General features: G+C 47.6%; 1 pseudogene; it reads right to left on the bottom strand.

Moving 5' to 3' along the window:
* Positions 1-2,681: 2,681 nt before the first annotated feature.
* LOC144764466 (U2 spliceosomal RNA) lies at positions 2,682-2,790 on the bottom strand (annotated as a pseudogene).
* Between the last annotated feature and the right edge of the window lie 16,337 nt (positions 2,791-19,127).

The following is a 19,127-nucleotide window of genomic DNA, read 5'->3' as shown; positions in this document are numbered from 1 at the left end:
AAGGGTGCCAGGGGTGTCCAAAGGACGCCCTGTAGCACCCCTAAAATGCACATTTGAACAGGTGTTGCGCACACACATGTCCAAAGGACATGTGTGTGTGCAACATGCAACTTAGAAAAATGCTTTTAAAAGCATTTTTCTGAGTTTTTGCTATTTACCGACAGGTCTGACCTCTCGGTAAATAGCGGCCCCAAAAGTGCAAATTCGCAATTTCTTGATGTGTCATGAATAGCATTTGAGGAATCTCTATTAGAGATTCCTTAAATGCCATTCCTCGCAAATATGCGAATTCTTAAATAGCGATTTTTGCATTTGGGATTGTGAATACCAAATGCAAAAATCGCACTCGCAAAGGGCCAGATTCTCAGAATCTGGCCCTTTTGCGAGCGCTATTGCCTACATGAATCAGGCTGTAAGTCTTCTGCCTAAATCAGGAGGGTTTGCAAGGATACTCGAAATGTGCTCAAATGTACTCATGATAGACCTACTAAACATATATGTGAGGGCTTGGGATCTAATGTCACTTCTTAGGATGCCACTTCCTGTGATGTCACGCGCTGTGATGTCACGCGCCGTGATGTCACGCGCCGTGATGTTGCTTGCATGCTCATTAACTAGGTTAGTCCCCCCACTTCTTTTTTTTTAGGACTTTTGCCCTGCTTATATGTCAGAGTGAATGTCTGAAAATCTGAAGTTCATTAACCGCCACAGCCCCCCCTCCCCCGCTCTTACTGACCAAACTGCGCCCCTGGGCCAGACTTGACACATTTTAGCCTTCGATTCCGGATGCTCACTGGTCACCATGGCACGCGAGTCTGCGCGCGCCCAGATAGACTGACACATCCGGTTGCACCTGTGAGAACGTTTACTTACTGCAGCTGAGGTCACCCAGGATGAGGGTTTTTTTTTTAAACAACTTCCGGCAGAGTGCCTCTGCCTGGCCCCCGCCACACCAGGTTGTGGGAACAGAAAAAAAACCTCTGTGGTTTCCTAAAGCCCCGAGTTGTAAATAGACACGTGCTGCTGCTGCTGCAGAGGTGTCTGAGTAGTGCCATCCCAGGGGGCAGCGCGCGCTTCCTGCCGCCCGCGCGCCGTGTGCAGGCTCTTTGTGAGCACGTGGTGATGACGCTTTACTCACTCAGTGAAGGAGACACGTGCACAATTCTGCACCTAGGACAGGAAAGGGCAAAGATGTGTGGTGGACAAAGTGCTTGTTTTTTCACTGAATCTCACAGCACACAATGTTGACATATATAAAAAGAATCACAACATAGCAAAGAGGTATTTTTCTTAAATGCATCACAAATTCCTCTTCAAGTTGTACCTATTAACACTCAGATTGTCCCAGAAACAAAAAGGGGCAGCTCCTCAGCAATGGTGGAGGAGCGTCGCCCCACTGAGTCAGTCAACAGAAAATAAAATGATAAGAGATGGAGAAGTGTGTTTCAGGGGTTAGAGGCGGCAGACCCGGAAGCTGAGATCGACCGTGGACCAGGGTTCGATTCCCCGCCTCGGCGGGTCTTGGGCTAAAAAATTCCACGGACTCGATAATTCTCGTTCCGGTGCCTACTCGACTCACGGGTTCACACTCTGCGACTCTGGGCAATAGCTTGCTTAATCTCCACTACGGCCCCTCGCGGCGGGATGCCTGGCTTTCACCTTGTGGATACCCTGCTGGGGTTATCTCACAGGGGAATACCAGGACGGGTTCCCAAGGCAAGCGCCTTGATGCCTTCGGGTGATACGTGCGCTATATAAATCGCAATACATTTACATACAATATAACAACATTATCATTTTATTTTCTTCCACTGACTGACTGAGCCAGGGAAAGGAGCCTTGGGCAGGGCGAGACTAGGCATAGCAGGGAGGAGGGGGTAGGGTCCACTGTAAAGTGCGCATGTCGGTTTGGCCAGCAGTCTCAGGCCGGCCAAACAGACATGCGCACTTAGGTTTCTCCAACCCAGCTATGTTGCACACGGGGTTGTAGAAACGCCACAGGCACTAAGGCACTATCTGAGTGGCAAACGAGGCCACTCAGACCAATACTGGCACGGCTCTCATGCTATGAGAGCAGCGTCAGGATTGGGAGGGGTGCCTGTGCTGGTGTCCCAGGGACTGCTGGGGCACCATCAAGAGAAGAGGAGCCCCGACGCATCGGCGGCAGGGCTAGCACGTGTTTTAAAATTACATCTCCTTTACCACACAGGGTGGCTTTTCCCGTCCTTGTAAATATGGGGCAGAAATGAACCGCCAGTGGGTCACAAAAAGTGATGTGCCGGTGGCGTAAGGAGCTTGTAATTATGCCCCAGGTTTTTTGTGAAATGGAGGAATGAGGTCTCAATAAGGGCTGGGAATTGTTCCTTCGCATGCAAGTCCCAAACTACTCGACTTTCTATGAAATAACTGCTTGTACCGTTTCTACCTATCCCCCTCCTACACATTCAACTTCTCCGTAATATTTAACAAAGGAAAAAGCAATATTGAAAGTTATTGAACATTTGGGATTTACTCAGTCAAAACCATCATAGTACGCAATTTAGAAAAATAAAGTCTTTGTTCCATTTCCATCAATCAATCAATCAATCAGTGGGCTTAAAGCACGCTACTCACCGGTGAGGGTCTCAAGGCACTAGAGGGAGGGGAGATTCGCTGCTCTGTGTCACTTGAAGAGCCAGGTCTTGAGGTCTTTCCTGAATATATGGTCCCTAGATAGAGGACGTATCAGATATTAAACTGATAAGAACAGATACTACACATGATCTTAGCCAAAAGGCCATTAATGACAATTCAATATAAAACCAGCTGAAGAACGCACACTGAGACTATGCTGGAACCGAACACAACGTAAAGCGGGAGTGAGACACCCATATGCCCCGGAAATTCCGCTGGGGATGCTGACAGCGTTACCACATGGCGGGGATTTGTCGCAGTTGCAGAGCTGGGAGGACGCGGGGATACAAGTCTTGGGTGACCTGTATGAAAATGGGGTGCTACTGTCATTTCCGGCGCTCTCGGACCGCTATGACCTGCCCAGAGGTGACTTCCTGTTACACTCGGCGCTCACGAGGGCAATACAGATACACTGGAAGGGGGGGGCTTACTGAACCAAAAACGACAATGGCCTGCCAATATACCATGATGGCGGCTGGCACGGTTAAGGCAGTTACGTGCCTGTATACCAGAATGCTTAATGAGGGATTGCCACCGCTAGAGACGCTTAAGAGTAAATGGGAAACTGATATAGGGAAGGAAATTCCTGAGACAGTTTGGGCGCAGCTGCTGCGTCGGGCCTGGAAGAGCACGCGCAATGCGCGCTTTCAACTAGTTCATTTTCATATCCTTCATCGGGCGTACTTGACCCCGGGAAAGATCATGAAATAATTTTCTGTAGATTCCGCGGCTTGCCCCAGATGTAGAACAGTTGGAGTGGAGATTGACCACATGCTATGGTCTTGCCCTAGTTTAGGCCTTTATTGGAAAAAGGTAGGAGATACGCTTAACGCGGTGTCAGAGCGCGAACTACAGTTTGACATGGCTGTTGGGGTCCTACATTGGTTTCCGCCCACCCCTAAAAACAAGGTTACGAGCAAATTCATAGATATGGGACTTATCCTGGCGAAGCGCGAAATCACACGACACTGGAAGGCACAGACGGGCCCAGTGGATACTAAATGGCGCACTGAGTTCCTTAAATGGGTGGGTGGTGAGAGCACATTGAGGTTTCAATTGGCACGGCGACAGCAGAACGACAATGCTTTGGAGGCGGCGCAGGCATGGGAGGCCCTAGTGCAAACATTACGCGACTATGATACACGACATGATCAAGAAGACTAACACTATAACTGGACTGCACCCCTATTACATGACAGGTACATTGCACGACTTTCAAACTGACAATGCTTATGCTTCAGACCCACAACGACTGTCCTGTTACAATGCACCGATGGCGGTGACCGGGAAGAGGGGGGGGGTTACGTTTCACTTTTGTATTCCTTTTGAGAATTAAGTACATCTAGATAGAATCGCCTTTATGGGCCCGTGTCCAGTTGGCCAAGCTTAATCTGGGGACCACTACCTAGAACTCCGTTGGACGGACCTAATTGTATACGATTGAGGGGAGGTGGGAACTGTTACAGCTGATGTATGCTTTATGACAAAACTATTAAAATTTGTTAAAAAAAAACAAAAAACAGCTGACCAATACAGAGCAGTTATCAGCATGGACTGACAGTATTAAAAAGAGACATTATGCGTCTTTAAATATCTTACATTCTGAAGAAATCACAAGGAAGCAAACAAAACAAACTTTATCTCCAAGAAGAAGGAAAACCTTCTGTAGGAAGGAAATTCTTGAATTGCCCAGATGTTTTTTACTGCCCAAGATACATAAGGTTACATTAACCCTGATACCTCTGTTCCTACCTTCAAGCCACACCAATTTCGTGAACAGCTCCATGGCCAATGCACAAATAATCAGGGGTAGAAACAGTACTTGAGGGCCCTTCAGAGTTTGCTAATGTATGTTTTCTTATTTTTGGAACAGAGTGTTGTGTAATTTTACTTTAGAGATCTCCTGTAAATACTGCCAAACGTATTCTCCGGTGCGAAGCATTTATGTATTTTCCGTACTTATAATTTCACTAAAATTCAGACCCAGGTGGATACTATCTATTGCTTGACTATTTTTTATAAATCCTTATTGCACCAGATGTATCATTAGGGACCATATATTTTCTAGAACTTTTTGGGGCAGATCTATCAAGCCTTTTGCGACTCGCAAAGGCCGAAATTTGCAGAATTTTGGCCTTTGCGAATCGCAAACAGCCTTTTGGCATGTTTTTGAATGTATCAAAAAATCGCAATTTAAGGATTCGCAAAAAATTGCGATTCCTTATTTTGCCATAGCATTTAAGGAATCGCAATTTTTGCGATTCCTTAAATGCTATGTATGTAGCAATTTCAAATTGCGAATTTTGGTTAAGAAATCGCAAATTACCACCAACTTGTTGTTGATGGTAATTTGCGAATTCTTTTAATAAAGCACAATTTGTCATTTTTTAAGGTGGCATGTGACGCACACACATGCCCATAGGGCATGTATGTGCGCCATATGCACACACATGTACATTTCAGGGGTGCAGCAGGGTGTCTTTGAGACACCCCTGCACCCTTGAAATAATTCTCAAATTGCGATTAGCAAATTGCGAATTCGCAATTTGAGAATTACTGCACAATCATTCCTATGGGCCTCCTGGCCCATAGGAATGAATGGGAAAATATTCCTTAATTGCGAATTCGCAAATTGCGAATTCGCAAATAAGGAAGATTAAGAAATCGCTAAAAAATAGCGATTTTTTTGATACATGCCATTTTGCGATTTCTAAATAGCGATTCCTTAACAATCGCTATTTAGAAATCGCAAATGGCTATCTTGATACATCTGCCCCAAAGTGTATAATTTAATATTTGTGTTCCAGTGTTTTATGGGTCTGTAAGATCCACAGTTGGTAGGACATTTGCAAGATTCACATTTAATATTGTTTCAGATTCCATAATAGTCTTTCTGACTTCATCTGACTCCGCAAATGAATAAAGAGTTGGACAAGGAACTCTACCAAGAGATTTGGGAAGGGTTTGTGAAAGGAACGCGTGAAGCCACCTAGGCCAGGACCCTTATTATTTGAGATTGCATTAAGAAGGTCTTGGGGGCTATAGGATTCTCTAACCCTTTTAAGAAGTTGGACGCTATTTCGATGAAGCTAAAATTAGTTCAATATTGTATTTTGGTTAATTCTTGTAGTTTTTATGTAGGGTACATACAGTGATATGGAAGTCGCGGAATTCCTGCTGTATTGCTGTTTAAATCCGTTCAGTAATTTGCAGATATCAGCTTTTTAAACAGTTGCAACCTTTTGTAGTACTGTGCAGTTTAGCATTCATGAGTGCAGGAATTTCAAAACGAATCTGATTGGACGAGGGAGCTTTTTCTCGTGTTGTCCCTTTTGGATCCGCAGTTCGGTTGGTACAGCAGATCAGAGTGATCGGATTGCATGGCGCAAGATGAAAAATTATCCCCAGTGGCTATTTCAGGATTCAGGCCATGATCCCCATGTCCTGAAAAATAATTTCAAAAGTCATATACAGGCGTAGGCGAGTCACACCCTGATCCCTAGTTCATTGTAGTAGGACCCTGAAAGGCCCCTCCATGAGTAAATATAAAAAACTATTGAAATAAGTGGCAGAATCTGCAGACCCTTTTTGAGATGTTTGAAACCCTGACACCTAAAATGGCGGGTGTAGTCTGCAGGACCAAGACACTTACCTCAGCCCTTTGCTGCCACTTTTGGTGGTGGGTATCCACGGCTCCCAAATAAAGGTACCTCAGATGTAGGGTAAGCTTCATTCCTGGATGTCCCAACCCCGGGTAAGCTTCTCAGACCCATGTGTCCCATAGAGGGGATTTACGGACATGGATTTGGACCAATAAACCTCTGGAGGGCAGCGAGGGTCAGAGAAGCTTGGAATGAGTTTGCAGTACCAAGGCATGATGCTCGCTAAGGATTTGGACCAATGAACCTCTGGAAGGGCAGCGCGGGTCAGAGAAGCTTGGAATGGGTTTGCAGTACCAAGGCATGATGCTTGCTGAGGATTTGGACCAATGAACCTCTGGAGGGCAGCGCGGGTCAGAGAAGTTTGGAATGAGTTTTCAGTACCAAGGCGTGATGCTCGCTAAGGATTTGGACCTATGAACCTCTGGAGGGCAGCGCAGGTCAGAGAAGCTTGGAATGAGTTTGCAGCACCAAGGCATGATGCTTGCTGAGGATTTGGACCAATGAACCTCTGGAAGGGCAGCGCGGGTCAGAGAAGCTTGGAATGAGTTTGCAGCACCAAGGCATGATGCTTGCTGAGGATTTGGACCAATCAACCTCTGGAGGGTAGCGCAGGTCAGAGAAGCTTGGAATGGGTTTGCAGCACCAAGGCGTGATGCATGCTGAGGATTTGGAGCAATGAACCTCTGGAAGGGCAGCGCGGGTCAGAGAAGCTTGGAATGGTTTTGCAGCACCAAGGGATGATGCATGCTGAGGATTTGGACCAATGAACCTCTGGAGGGCAGCGCGGGTCAGAGAAGCTTGGAATGGGTTTTCAGTACCAAGGCATGATGCTCGCTAAGGATTTGGACCAATGAACCTCTGGAAGGGCAGCGCGGGTCAGAGAAGCTTGGAATGGGTTTTCAGTACCAAGGCATGATGCTCGCTAAGGATTTGGACCTATGAACCTCTGGAGGGCAGCGCAGGTCAGAGAAGCTTGGAATGGGTTTTCAGTACCAAGGCATGATGCTCGCTAAGGATTTGGACCAATGAACCTCTGGAAGGGCAGCGCGGGTCAGAGAAGCTTGGAATGAGTTTGCAGCACCAAGGCATGATGCTCGCTATGGATTTGGACCGATGAACCTCTGGAGGGCAGCGCGGGTCAGAGAAGCTTGGAATGAGTTTGCAGCACCAAGGCATGATGCTTGCTGAGGATTTGGACCAATGAACCTCTGGAGGGCAGCGCAGGTCAGAGAAGCTTGGAATGGGTTTTCAGTACCAAGGCGTGATGCATGCTGAGGATTTGGACCAATGAACCTCTGGAAGGGCAGCGCGGGTCAGAGAAGCTTGGAATGAGTTTGCAGCACCAAGGCATGATGCTTGCTGAGGATTTGGACCAATGAACCTCTGGAGGGCAGCGCAGGTCAGAGAAGCTTGGAATGGGTTTGCAGCACCAAGGCATGATGCTAGCTGATTATTTGGACCAATGAACCTCTGTAGGGCAGCGCGGGTCAGAGAAGCTTGGAATGGGTTTGCAGTTCCAAGGCATGATGCTCGCTGAGGATTTGGACCAATGAACCTCTGGAAGGGCAGCGCGGGTCAGAGAAGCTTGGAATGGGTTTGCAGTTCCAAGGCATGACGCTCGCTAAGGATTTGGACCAGCGCGGGTCAGAGAAGCTTGGAAAGAGTTTGCAGTACCAAGGCATGATGCTCGCTAAGGATTTGGACCTATGAACCTCTGGAGGGCAGCGCAGGTCAGAGAAGCTTGGAATGGGTTTGCAGCACCAAGGCATGATGCTCGCTAAGGATTTAGACCAATGAACCTCTGGAGGGCAGCGCAGGTCAGAGAAGCTTGGAATGAGTTTTCAGTACCAAGGCATGATGCTTGCGAGAAGTTTGGACTGGATTTGCCGTATTTAGGCTCGATGCTTGCTAAGGATTTGAACCAATGAACCTCTGGAAGGGCAGCGCGGGTCAGAGAACCTTGGAATGGGTTTGCAGTACCAAGGCATGATGCATGCTGAGGATTTGGACCAATGAACCTCTGGAGGGTAGCGCGGGTCAGAGAAGCTTGGAATGAGTTTTCAGTACCAAGGCATGATGCTCGCTAAGGATTTGGACCTATGAACCTCTGGAAGGGCAGCGCGGGTCAGAGAACCTTGGAATGGGTTTGCAGCACCAAGGCATGATGCATGCTGAGGATTTGGACCAATGAACCTCTGGAGGGTAGCGCAGGTCAGAGAAGCTTGGAATGAGTTTTCAGTACCAAGGCATGATGCTCGCTAAGGATTTGGACCTATGAACCTCTGGAGGGCAGCGCAGGTCAGAGAAGCTTGGAATGGGTTTGCAGCACCAAGGCATGATGCTAGCTGATTATTTGGACCAATGAACCTCTGTAGGGCAGCGCGGGTCAGAGAAGCTTGGAATGGGTTTGCAGTTCCAAGGCATGATGCTTGCTGAGGATTTGGACCAATGAACCTCTGGAAGGGCAGCGCGGGTCAGAGAAGCTTGGAATGGGTTTGCAGTTCCAAGGCATGACGCTCGCTAAGGATTTGGACCAGCGCGGGTCAGAGAAGCTTGGAAAGAGTTTGCAGTACCAAGGCATGATGCTCGCTAAGGATTTGGACCTATGAACCTCTGGAGGGCAGCGCAGGTCAGAGAAGCTTGGAATGGGTTTGCAGCACCAAGGCATGATGCTCGCTAAGGATTTAGACCAATGAACCTCTGGAGGGCAGCGCAGGTCAGAGAAGCTTGGAATGAGTTTTCAGTACCAAGGCATGATGCTTGCGAGAAGTTTGGACTGGATTTGCCGTATTTAGGCTCGATGCTTGCTAAGGATTTGAACCAATGAACCTCTGGAAGGGCAGCGCGGGTCAGAGAACCTTGGAATGGGTTTGCAGTACCAAGGCATGATGCATGCTGAGGATTTGGACCAATGAACCTCTGGAAGGGCAGCGCGGGTCAGAGAAGTTTGGAATGAGTTTTCAGTACCAAGGCATGATGCTCGCTAAGGATTTGGACCTATGAACCTCTGGAAGGGCAGCGCGGGTCAGAGAAGCTTGGAATGAGTTTTCAGTACCAAGGCATGATGCTCGCTAAGGATTTGGACCTATGAACCTCTGGAAGGGCAGCGCGGGTCAGAGAAGCTTGGAATGGGTTTTCAGTACCAAGGCATGATGCATGCTGAGGATTTGGACCAATGAACCTCTGGAGGGTAGCGCGGGTCAGAGAACCTTGGAATGGGTTTGCAGCACCAAGGCGTGATGCATGCTGAGGATTTGGACCAATGAACCTCTGGAAGGGCAGCACGGGTCAGAGAAGCTTGGAATGAGTTTGCAGCACCAAGGCATGATGCTTGCTGAGGATTTGGACCAATCAACCTCTGGAGGGTAGCGCAGGTCAGAGAAGCTTGGAATGGGTTTGCAGCACCAAGGCGTGATGCATGCTGAGGATTTGGAGCAATGAACCTCTGGAAGGGCAGCGCGGGTCAGAGAAGCTTGGAATGGTTTTGCAGCACCAAGGGATGATGCATGCTGAGGATTTGGACCAATGAACCTCTGGAGGGCAGCGCGGGTCAGAGAAGCTTGGAATGAGTTTGCAGCACCAAGGCATGATGCTCGCTAAGGATTTGGACCTATGAACCTCTGGAGGGCAGCGCAGGTCAGAGAAGCTTGGAATGGGTTTGCAGCACCAAGGCATGATGCTCGCTAAGGATTTAGACCAATGAACCTCTGGAGGGCAGCGCAGGTCAGAGAAGCTTGGAATGAGTTTTCAGTACCAAGGCATGATGCTTGCGAGAAGTTTGGACTGGATTTGCCGTATTTAGGCTCGATGCTTGCTAAGGATTTGAACCAATGAACCTCTGGAAGGGCAGCGCGGGTCAGAGAACCTTGGAATGGGTTTGCAGCACCAAGGCATGATGCTCGCTAAGGATTTGGACCTATGAACCTCTGGAAGGGCAGCGCGGGTCAGAGAAGCTTGGAATGAGTTTTCAGTACCAAGGCATGATGCTCGCTAAGGATTTGGACCAATGAACCTCTGGAAGGGCAGCGCGGGTCAGAGAAGCTTGGAATGAGTTTTCAGTACCAAGGCATGATGCTCGCTAAGGATTTGGACCTATGAACCTCTGGAAGGGCAGCGCGGGTCAGAGAAGCTTGGAATGGGTTTTCAGTACCAAGGCATGATGCATGCTGAGGATTTGGACCAATGAACCTCTGGAGGGCAGCGCGGGTCAGAGAACCTTGGAATGGGTTTGCAGCACCAAGGCATGATGCTTGCTGAGGATTTGGACCAATGAACCTCTGGAGGGTAGCGCGGGTCAGAGAACCTTGGAATGGGTTTTCAGCACCAAGGCATGATGCTCGCTAAGGATTTGGACCAATGAACCTCTGGAAGGGCAGCGCGGGTCAGAGAAGCTTGGAATGGGTTTACGGTACTTATGCATGATGCTTGCTATGGATTTGAGGATCGAATCTAGGATCTCTGATGTCATCAGGATGGGGCCAACTGGGGCCCCATTCTTTTTGAATCCCCCCTTATGCCTCGTCACCAGTCTGTTAGGCAAAGCAAGGAATAGAGAAAAAAAAGAAAGTAGAGCAAGAGGTGTTTAACTGAGCTTGCAGCAGAGGGCAGGACTGTAGGGAAAGAAACAAAAGACAGCTCGAGGTGTAAAGAAAATGAAGATGTGACAGCAATTATAAGAGAAAATGTGTTAAGGGAAAGGACGGGAAGAGGTATGTGTCTGTATGTATATATATATATGATTTGGTATTTCTAAAGAGTGCAAGTAACTGGCTAGCACAGGAGCGCTGTATAGGATGCAAGCCCCAGAGGGGATACACAGGAGAGAGGGGACACATAGGAGGGGGGCAGAAAATAGAAATACACGCACTTACCTACACAAGTGTAGTGTGGACACATGTTGCCCGTTATAGGTGGCCCACCAGTTTTACCTGTAGCCCTTTGAAAGCCCCCATAAAAAGATAATATAGTGACACCATTGACTAAGATACATGAATCCAACAACATTGTTTTTTAAACATATAAGACCTGGCCACAGACCAAGCTCCATGGACTAACTCTTCTGCGCAGCGGGGGATGGTGCCCACATCAGGTTGGCGCAGGGCTCGAGACCAAGGCCAATGTACACAACACACGACATACCTGGCGCTGCCTGCCATGCTCACAACACAAATTTGCCAACAGTGCAGAAACAAAGGAAAAAGCCACCAAGAGGACAACAAACAGGTGGTGGGAGTGATGGCACGGGCTCTGTGCACTCGTAAGTACAGTTGGTGAGTTTCAGTGGTTGTGCATGCTTGAGTCAGAAGCATAACTTAGTTTGTAACTGTATATATAAAGTATCATATTATTAAAAAAGAAGTTCCATTCATTTATTTTGGATATGCCCTGGTTAATTATTTTGAAAATTAGTTCATTTTCATCTGGGTCCTTTCAATTATGAAACAATTTGATTCTGACCGTCTAGTCAACATTTTCAATTTCAACCTCTATGATAGTTAACGTAACTTTTTGTGGTAACATTTGTTGCTTGGAGCAGGGCTCGAGTCGGGGTACCACGCGGGTGGACGGCGTCCCCCCACTTATTTTACCGGGTGGACACCGTCCCCCCTGCCATACAGCTGGACTTCACTCTTTGGCCTCTCTGGGGCGAGATCGGAGCACGCTCACGCGCTGCCTTCTCAGATGCAATCGCGTCTAAGGGGTGAGCGAGGGGAGTCAATGAGCCCGATTGAGCAAGCCACCTTTCGTGACGTCACTTCCTGTCGTGATGTCACTTCCGGTGACAATGTCCCCCCACTTCTTTTTTTTAGGACTTGTGCCTTGGCTTGGAGTGTCATGTTTCTCGCCACCGACGGTACATTTAGGTCCCGAAGCCCTTTCAGTATATAGTGTCAGCTCTGCCTAGAGATGGTGAATAGGATGCTGATGCAGAAGCTGCAACTCTTTAGGTTTTTTTTCACTTTCCCCCCGGCCATTGTGCGGCTGTCAGTGGATTCACTCATGCACGTGAATTCACCAAAATGCCGGGGGTAGCAGAAGTGACATCATACCCCCTTTGACCTTTACTTTGAGTCTAACACATGCTTAAATATACACACACATTTGTATGCTCTCAGATAAACACACTCACCTACAAACATGTATACAACATACATTTAAGTTTGTGTTTGTACCTTCGTTGTCAGGGTCATATTCCAGCTAATTATACTCCATTCTTAATTACACTAATCAGTAAATAATGTTATTCACTATTTGTGTAATACACATTTGACAGAAAACCATGAAAATAGGCGAGATGCTCCTATGTTCCAGACACTGATTTTGCCACCTCTGAGGACAGGGGGCGCAAAGGCAGTGCTGAGGGTAGCAAGGGGCAAACCAGGGGTCGCAGCTGCACCCCTGGCGACCCCTAAATGACGCCCATGTGGTCACTGTTTGTGTAAATTGTGTGTGTCTTGTAAAGCGCACTGCTACCCGCACCGCAGGATTCTTAGCGCTATAGACCGCTGGAGAACCCGTCCTGGCTTTCCCTGTGAGATAGTCCCTCCTGGGAGTCTCCAAGGTGAAACCAGGCATCCCGGCGTTTGTGAGGGGCCGTTGTGGAGATGAGGCAAGCCTAATGCCCAGAGTTGCCGAGTGTGATCCCTGGTTAGAGTAGGCACCGAGGCGAGAATTATCGAGTCCGCTGATCCTGGTCCAAGACCCTGCCGCGTCGGGAATCAAACCCTGGTCCCGGGCCGTTCTCTGCTCTCGGGTCTGCCGCCTCTAACCAGTGAGCCACACCACTACACTTGTGTTTGGCCTGTTACACTCGGAGTAGCGGGACGCCAGTGGGTTCTCACCATGTACAGTGGGCGCCATTTTGTTATTCAGCCATTTCTGTCGGATGTATGTCATTACCACGCATGCTTTTACAACGCATGCCTTTACCACGCAACTTTCACAACGCAAGTTGTTACAACGACTTGCGTTGGGGGGTGCTGGATAGTGAATAGTTTAATTTACTATTCCAACTCCAGTCCCCGTGGATAGTAGGGAAGGTTTTGGATAGCAAATTAACTATTCCCTATCCTAGAGCGCCCCCCAGCGCAAGTCGTTGTAACGACTTGCGTTGTAAAAGTTGCGTGGTAAAGGTACTGCGTTGTAAAAGTTGCGTGGTAAAGGTACTGCATTGTAAAAGTTGCGTGGTAAAGGTACTGCATTGTAAAAGTTGCGTGGTAAAGGTACTGCGTTGTAAAAGTTGCATTGTAAACGCTGTTCCCCTTTCTGCCTGCTGCCAGATTTGATGAAACCCACCTGGTAGCCTGTAGGCTTCGCACAGAGGTCCTGTGAGGCGCTTTCTATACCTTTGCAGTCCCAGTGCAGTGCAGCTTTCGAGTGCTCTGGGGAGCAGGGGGGCCCCTAACAGCCCAAGCAAAGTGAGAGAGAGGCAGAGAGAGGCAGAGAGCGGGAGAGGCCGACCCGCAGTCTGAAGCATGGAGGTTCCAGCTGTAAATATTTAGGGACTGTGATTAATCAGGTGCCAAACCAGAGGGGATCTCTGTTTATCCGAACCAGCTTGTACCGCTCCCAAACCCGGCCCAGCTGGAGGTAGAACATGAAACAAGCGCGGCCGGGTTTGAAGCCAGGAGCCGTGTCCGGGTAAGACAGCGCCGCGTCCCTCTTTTGTGTCTGTTGGCGCCCCCTGCAGGTAAATGTTGAAAAGACAATTAAGGCCCCATCTAGGTCACAGAGGTCCTCAAACTGGGGGGCGCCCCCCACCAGCCAGCAGTAAACTGCTCTGAAATGAGCCCCCACTAGCATCTTTTGTCATGTATACATACCCAGCTGGGGGTTGTGTCCCAAGGGAAGGGACTCCAAATATTCCTCGAAACCCCCACCCCCACCCCCACTTCTAATAATCACACTGTGGATACTTTTACACGTTAGTGAGGTCTGCCTGACCAGAATAATATGTTTGGCACTCACTTATGTGATTGCATTTTTAAAACAGTAAAGAACTTCACTGCAATGTAAAAAAGTCTCAACATATTTGAACATTGCCAGTTTAGTAGAATAATTGTGGAAACTTTTAGGGGAACACAATGATTTTTTGCCCTACAATGGGGACCCTTGATGCATATGAGGCTGTGGGAGATGAGGATCCCACTTTCAGGGAATAGTGCCTCGAACCCGCTGCAGGCACGCTTCTAGTTAGCCCGCAACTATGCTGAACTGCTATGCAGGGCTATAAGTAGAATGATAAGGGTGGGAGGTCTGTTAAAGGCGAGGGGCCAAAGAGCATCTAGAACCCTGTGCAAGAGGCGTGGTCTGCGTCATTGTGGGTGTGGCTGAAATCTGTGAATTAGAATCCTGTGCGTGACACAGCCGCCACCCGACTGGTTTTAGGCCCCTCTAGATCAGTTTTCGATTAGTGCATCCAAATACATCAGATAACAAACACACACACCTAAAAGAAGCCAGGCCAACTGGCTTTACCAGTGCTTGATAGCATTGTTTTTTATTCATTATCACATAAATTAGTTAATATTCCAATTCTACCGTTCACAAGGAAAGAACAGGAGTCGGGGTGTGGGGTGGAGGTGGTGATAGGGCTAGGAAGGAAGCGGGGGGGATGTGGCCTAGCGGCCAGTGCTGCCATCTTTGGAACAGCGAAAATCCAGTTTCAAATGTATATTTTTATTTGTGTAATCCCCACTTGAGGTACATAATCTTGTACATTGTCCCCCATACACCACCATTAATGTATGGCGCTTTGTTGCCTCTCAACTAGCTTCACGCTATATAAAGAGTGGCACATACAGCCCTCTCTCTCTGCATTAGTCCTTTATGCCCTTTTTCTTCATGCATTACTTTCTGAATCATCCGCATGTCTTACTTCCTCTCCATCGCAATTTTTTTTACTCTCTGCACATTCTTCCTTTTGTTTCCTCCGCGTCACCATCCTCTCTCACATGTATCTTCTTTTCCTTTGTTGTTATTAATATTTTCACAGCTGTGTACCTTCTTCACACACTTTACAATAGAATCATATTTATGATTGGCACATGGTGACCACTGCTGTGTGCACTCTTCAGAGAGGCCAAGGATTGGATGAGCATGCAGTGTGAACGCCTTCATGACCCACTGACAGGCGCTGTGAGAAACTCAACACAAGAGCTGTGAATAGTGAACACTCATCCACACCCATGGAGTTACCCAGACCGCCACACGCGAGTTCACAGTCTGCACTTTACAAGACTCACATGTTGCATGAAACATAAAACGAAATAAACACACCTGGGAAATAGGGACACGTTTATTGGAAGTAAAATGTGTGAGGTATAACAGGAGTGCATCACCTTTGTTGAGCAAGATGGGTGTTTTTGTTCATTGAATTAACAACATAATTATAGGGTCCTTTGGGGACCCGTTTTAGTGTTTGCATTAAAATGACAGCCGGTGATGAGCACAGTCAGGGCCCGTGCCACCTAAAGCCCTGCTGCTATGAAAGAATAGGCCACATGGGGCTCATATGCACCAAATATGTATTTATAAGAATGTTATGAATTAAAGTCTCACGCATGTGACAATCTACAAGGACACACCTCCATTTTCCAGGCTTTGGCAGATGAGCTCGGGTAGCAATCGTGCTCTGGAGGGCAGCAGCCTCTGCCAGAGCTGGTGAGGTGCACACAAGAATAATACTCTTCCTGGGGGGGTGGCGGGGCACGACCCAGGGACATCTGGCCGCCCCAAGAGTGTCCCAACTCCTCCAGGGGCTGTTGAGGGGTAGCCACCTTCTTGACCTCCAAGTCTTAAAATGGGAGTGGGAAATGTTCACCCCACCTTGGATAACGCAGCAGAACGGCCATAGGCACAGAAACATTTTGGGCCATCCCTTTTGGAATTGTTAGGCATAACTACTCACCAGCCTTTAAATTCCACAACCTTCCGCCTGATTGGCAGACCTCACCCAGCAAAACCTTGAGAGAGGAAATCCCAGACTCAGTGAAATCCAGAGTCCCGGTGCTTCGGGCTCTTGCACTTGAAGAGTTTCAAGCAAGGACTCATCACGTTTGTGATGACAAGCGACCCCCAAAGGTGAGTTCAACTCCCTCCTGCACCCAGTCAACCTGATCCTGAAAGCCAGCACTGACCCTCCCTCCCCCTGAGGGGGCGCTCTCTAGCAGGTGGGATCATGTGGCAGCCAAGACTTGCAACAACCCAACCATAGGCAATAGAAGAAACAGCTCAGACCCCAAACACCAGTCTGAAATCTCTTTGCTCCTCTCAGTAGCCAAAGCCACTTATAACAAGTCCACAATTATGCTGAATCTTCAGTCAATCTATACGCTTTATTTCGGCAATTCGTCATAAAAGAGACAAATTCATAATGCATAAAAACACATATACAATGAGGCAATATACCATTTGCATAACTTTTAAAAAAAGGCAAACATGTAATACAAACATTAAAAGTAGTTTACAAAGTTCTATATAGCTGCGATCTTCATCGTGCGGATGCAGTAAATGTGACTTTGCGGCTAACATACGTGCAAAGCTAGGTTGACACAGAGGTTACTCGATGCCTTCGTCCTTTCGTACTATGGCATTTTCCTTCTCAGTCGCCACATAGCAAATAGGCCGTTGATAGTGCACATACAATGTGTTTACTAATGTCCAATTGTAGGACTCTACAGGCCTCCATGTATTGTGTGGTTCCAAGGTTCCTACAAACTAGAAATAACCATTTGGACCTAGCTCTGCTGTATTCTGGGCAAAAAAAGAGGTCGTGAGCCCCGGTTTCTTCGCTGTGACCGCAGGATGGGCACGTCCACTCTGCTGGACTATCAGAGCACACCCATTTCGACATAAATGAACAAAGTGGTAAAGACCCATACCTGAACTGAGTATTCAGCTTTCTGGCCAGATTCGGTTCAACTTCATGTAGAAACGATTAAAATGTGTAGGAATCCTTTGTCCTTAAATTAGGGGTGGTCAAAATACTCGTAACGGAGCCTTTCTAACATAAAATCCTAAAAACGCCTTTTTAGCTCCTATTTGCCCCTGGGCATTCCTAAAGGCTATCTAGACCCATGCTCAGTAGGGCGTCTCTTACATGTTTGATCCAGGGGAAGTTGCCAGCCCCCGGGAGGCTAAGAATCTCTTGCAACCCCCGGCGGTTAAGGGTCGAATCAGGAGTGGACCAACGTCTTCTCCAGTAGAGGAGCGGTCGAGGAGCGACTCCTTCTGAGATTGGCCTCAACCCCATATCGAGCCTTAGACGGCTCGGGGGGGGGGGGGGGGGTCGGGGGTCTAACCAGGAACCTCAACTATTGCCTCATGAACCAATTCTCAACTGTGTCTAAGAACTTATCAGACTTGCGACCCCAGAACTCTGCACCATACAGTGCCGCACCCAATGCTTGACGTAAGAAAATATGCATAACCAGGGAAACAGGTTTAAACAAGCATTTACAATGCAACGGTTTCGCCTTTGCAAAAGTTAGAGCTATGGGCATTGTAAATGACAAACGTTTTATTTATGTGTTTTTTTTAAAAACAGATAAATAAATGGCATTGTCATTACAATGCCAATAGCTTAATCTCTCGCAAATGCGTAACCTATTGCATCTGCACCCACACACACCCACAGAGCCACAAGCCCTTGTGCTCAAATTAGTAATATTACACGCACACCATAGTTAAGGGGGAACCATGCAGGTGGTCCTACAAAGCCAACGTTTATGATGACGTTATGACAATTAAACATAACGCCAAAGCCAAGTGGTTTACCAGTGTTGCCAGTTTACAGAATTTAAAGCAAACAATGAAACCAAACCCCTGTTACAAGTGCATCTCACCAATAAGCAAAGCCCACAGTGTGCAGTTTGCTGCTGCAGAAGAAAGTATTGCAAGAGCATAGAAAAACACCACAACTTTTGCAGAGCAAATTCCCCGTCCGCCAAGGTCCCTTTGGTTACACCACAATATAATATGAAGGTAGAGGTGTCGAATCCAGCAACCCGAGATATCTTCAATTGTAGGCTTGTGACCTCTGCTGCCGCAGACCACCCACTCAGACGCCATACAGCAATCCCTTTTCCTCTCAGATGACATTACTGAAAGATGATGTGAAGTGCTACGTATTTTTCATGTTACACTTAAAAATCAAGGTTTCTGTTGCGATCCATAATTCAATGCTTATATGTGAAATAATTCAAGGAAATAACATCATTCATGTGAATTCCAGGTGTAGGGACTACAGCTGTTCGAGGAACAACAGGCGAACAAGTGAGAGGCAGTATTGTTATGCCCTGTTTAGTGCTTGCAACGCTGCTCATGGGCCGATCCACGCACAAACATACTAGCAAGCCACATTTTTTAATCAGATGCCACACATTTGGGACCTGATTCTGAGTCGCTCTGTGTTTTCTGACCCCTGTGCAATCAGGGTTGGAATTCCGATGTGTGTGGTATTCACTGAACCCCGACATTTATTGGGTGCGTTAAAAACGTTGCCTTTGATTAAATTTCAGCTGAAGCTCACCAGGGCAAACAATACGTGTTTACGACGACATTCGGATTTCGGTGTATTAAGTTCGAAAATCAGCCTCTTATTCCCCAAAAACTTGGTATATGCGTTCGTAATTCGTTGCACCTGATCAACAACACACCCCACAGTATTGTTATATATCAGGTGCAATAATATTCCACCCCTAACACTGGGCCGCTGGTAATGAGGAGCTTAATAATTACAAGCACAGTGAAGTGTGTGTTTCTGATCTCTTCTGTCCCTTCCATGCCACC

The sequence above is a fragment of the Lissotriton helveticus genome, chromosome 6 (genome assembly GCF_964261635.1).
Source record: "Lissotriton helveticus chromosome 6, aLisHel1.1, whole genome shotgun sequence".
Lineage (NCBI taxonomy): Eukaryota > Metazoa > Chordata > Amphibia > Caudata > Salamandridae > Lissotriton > Lissotriton helveticus.
The sequence above is the reverse complement of the archived record's forward strand: the minus strand, read 5'-3'. Positions and strand labels throughout refer to the sequence as shown.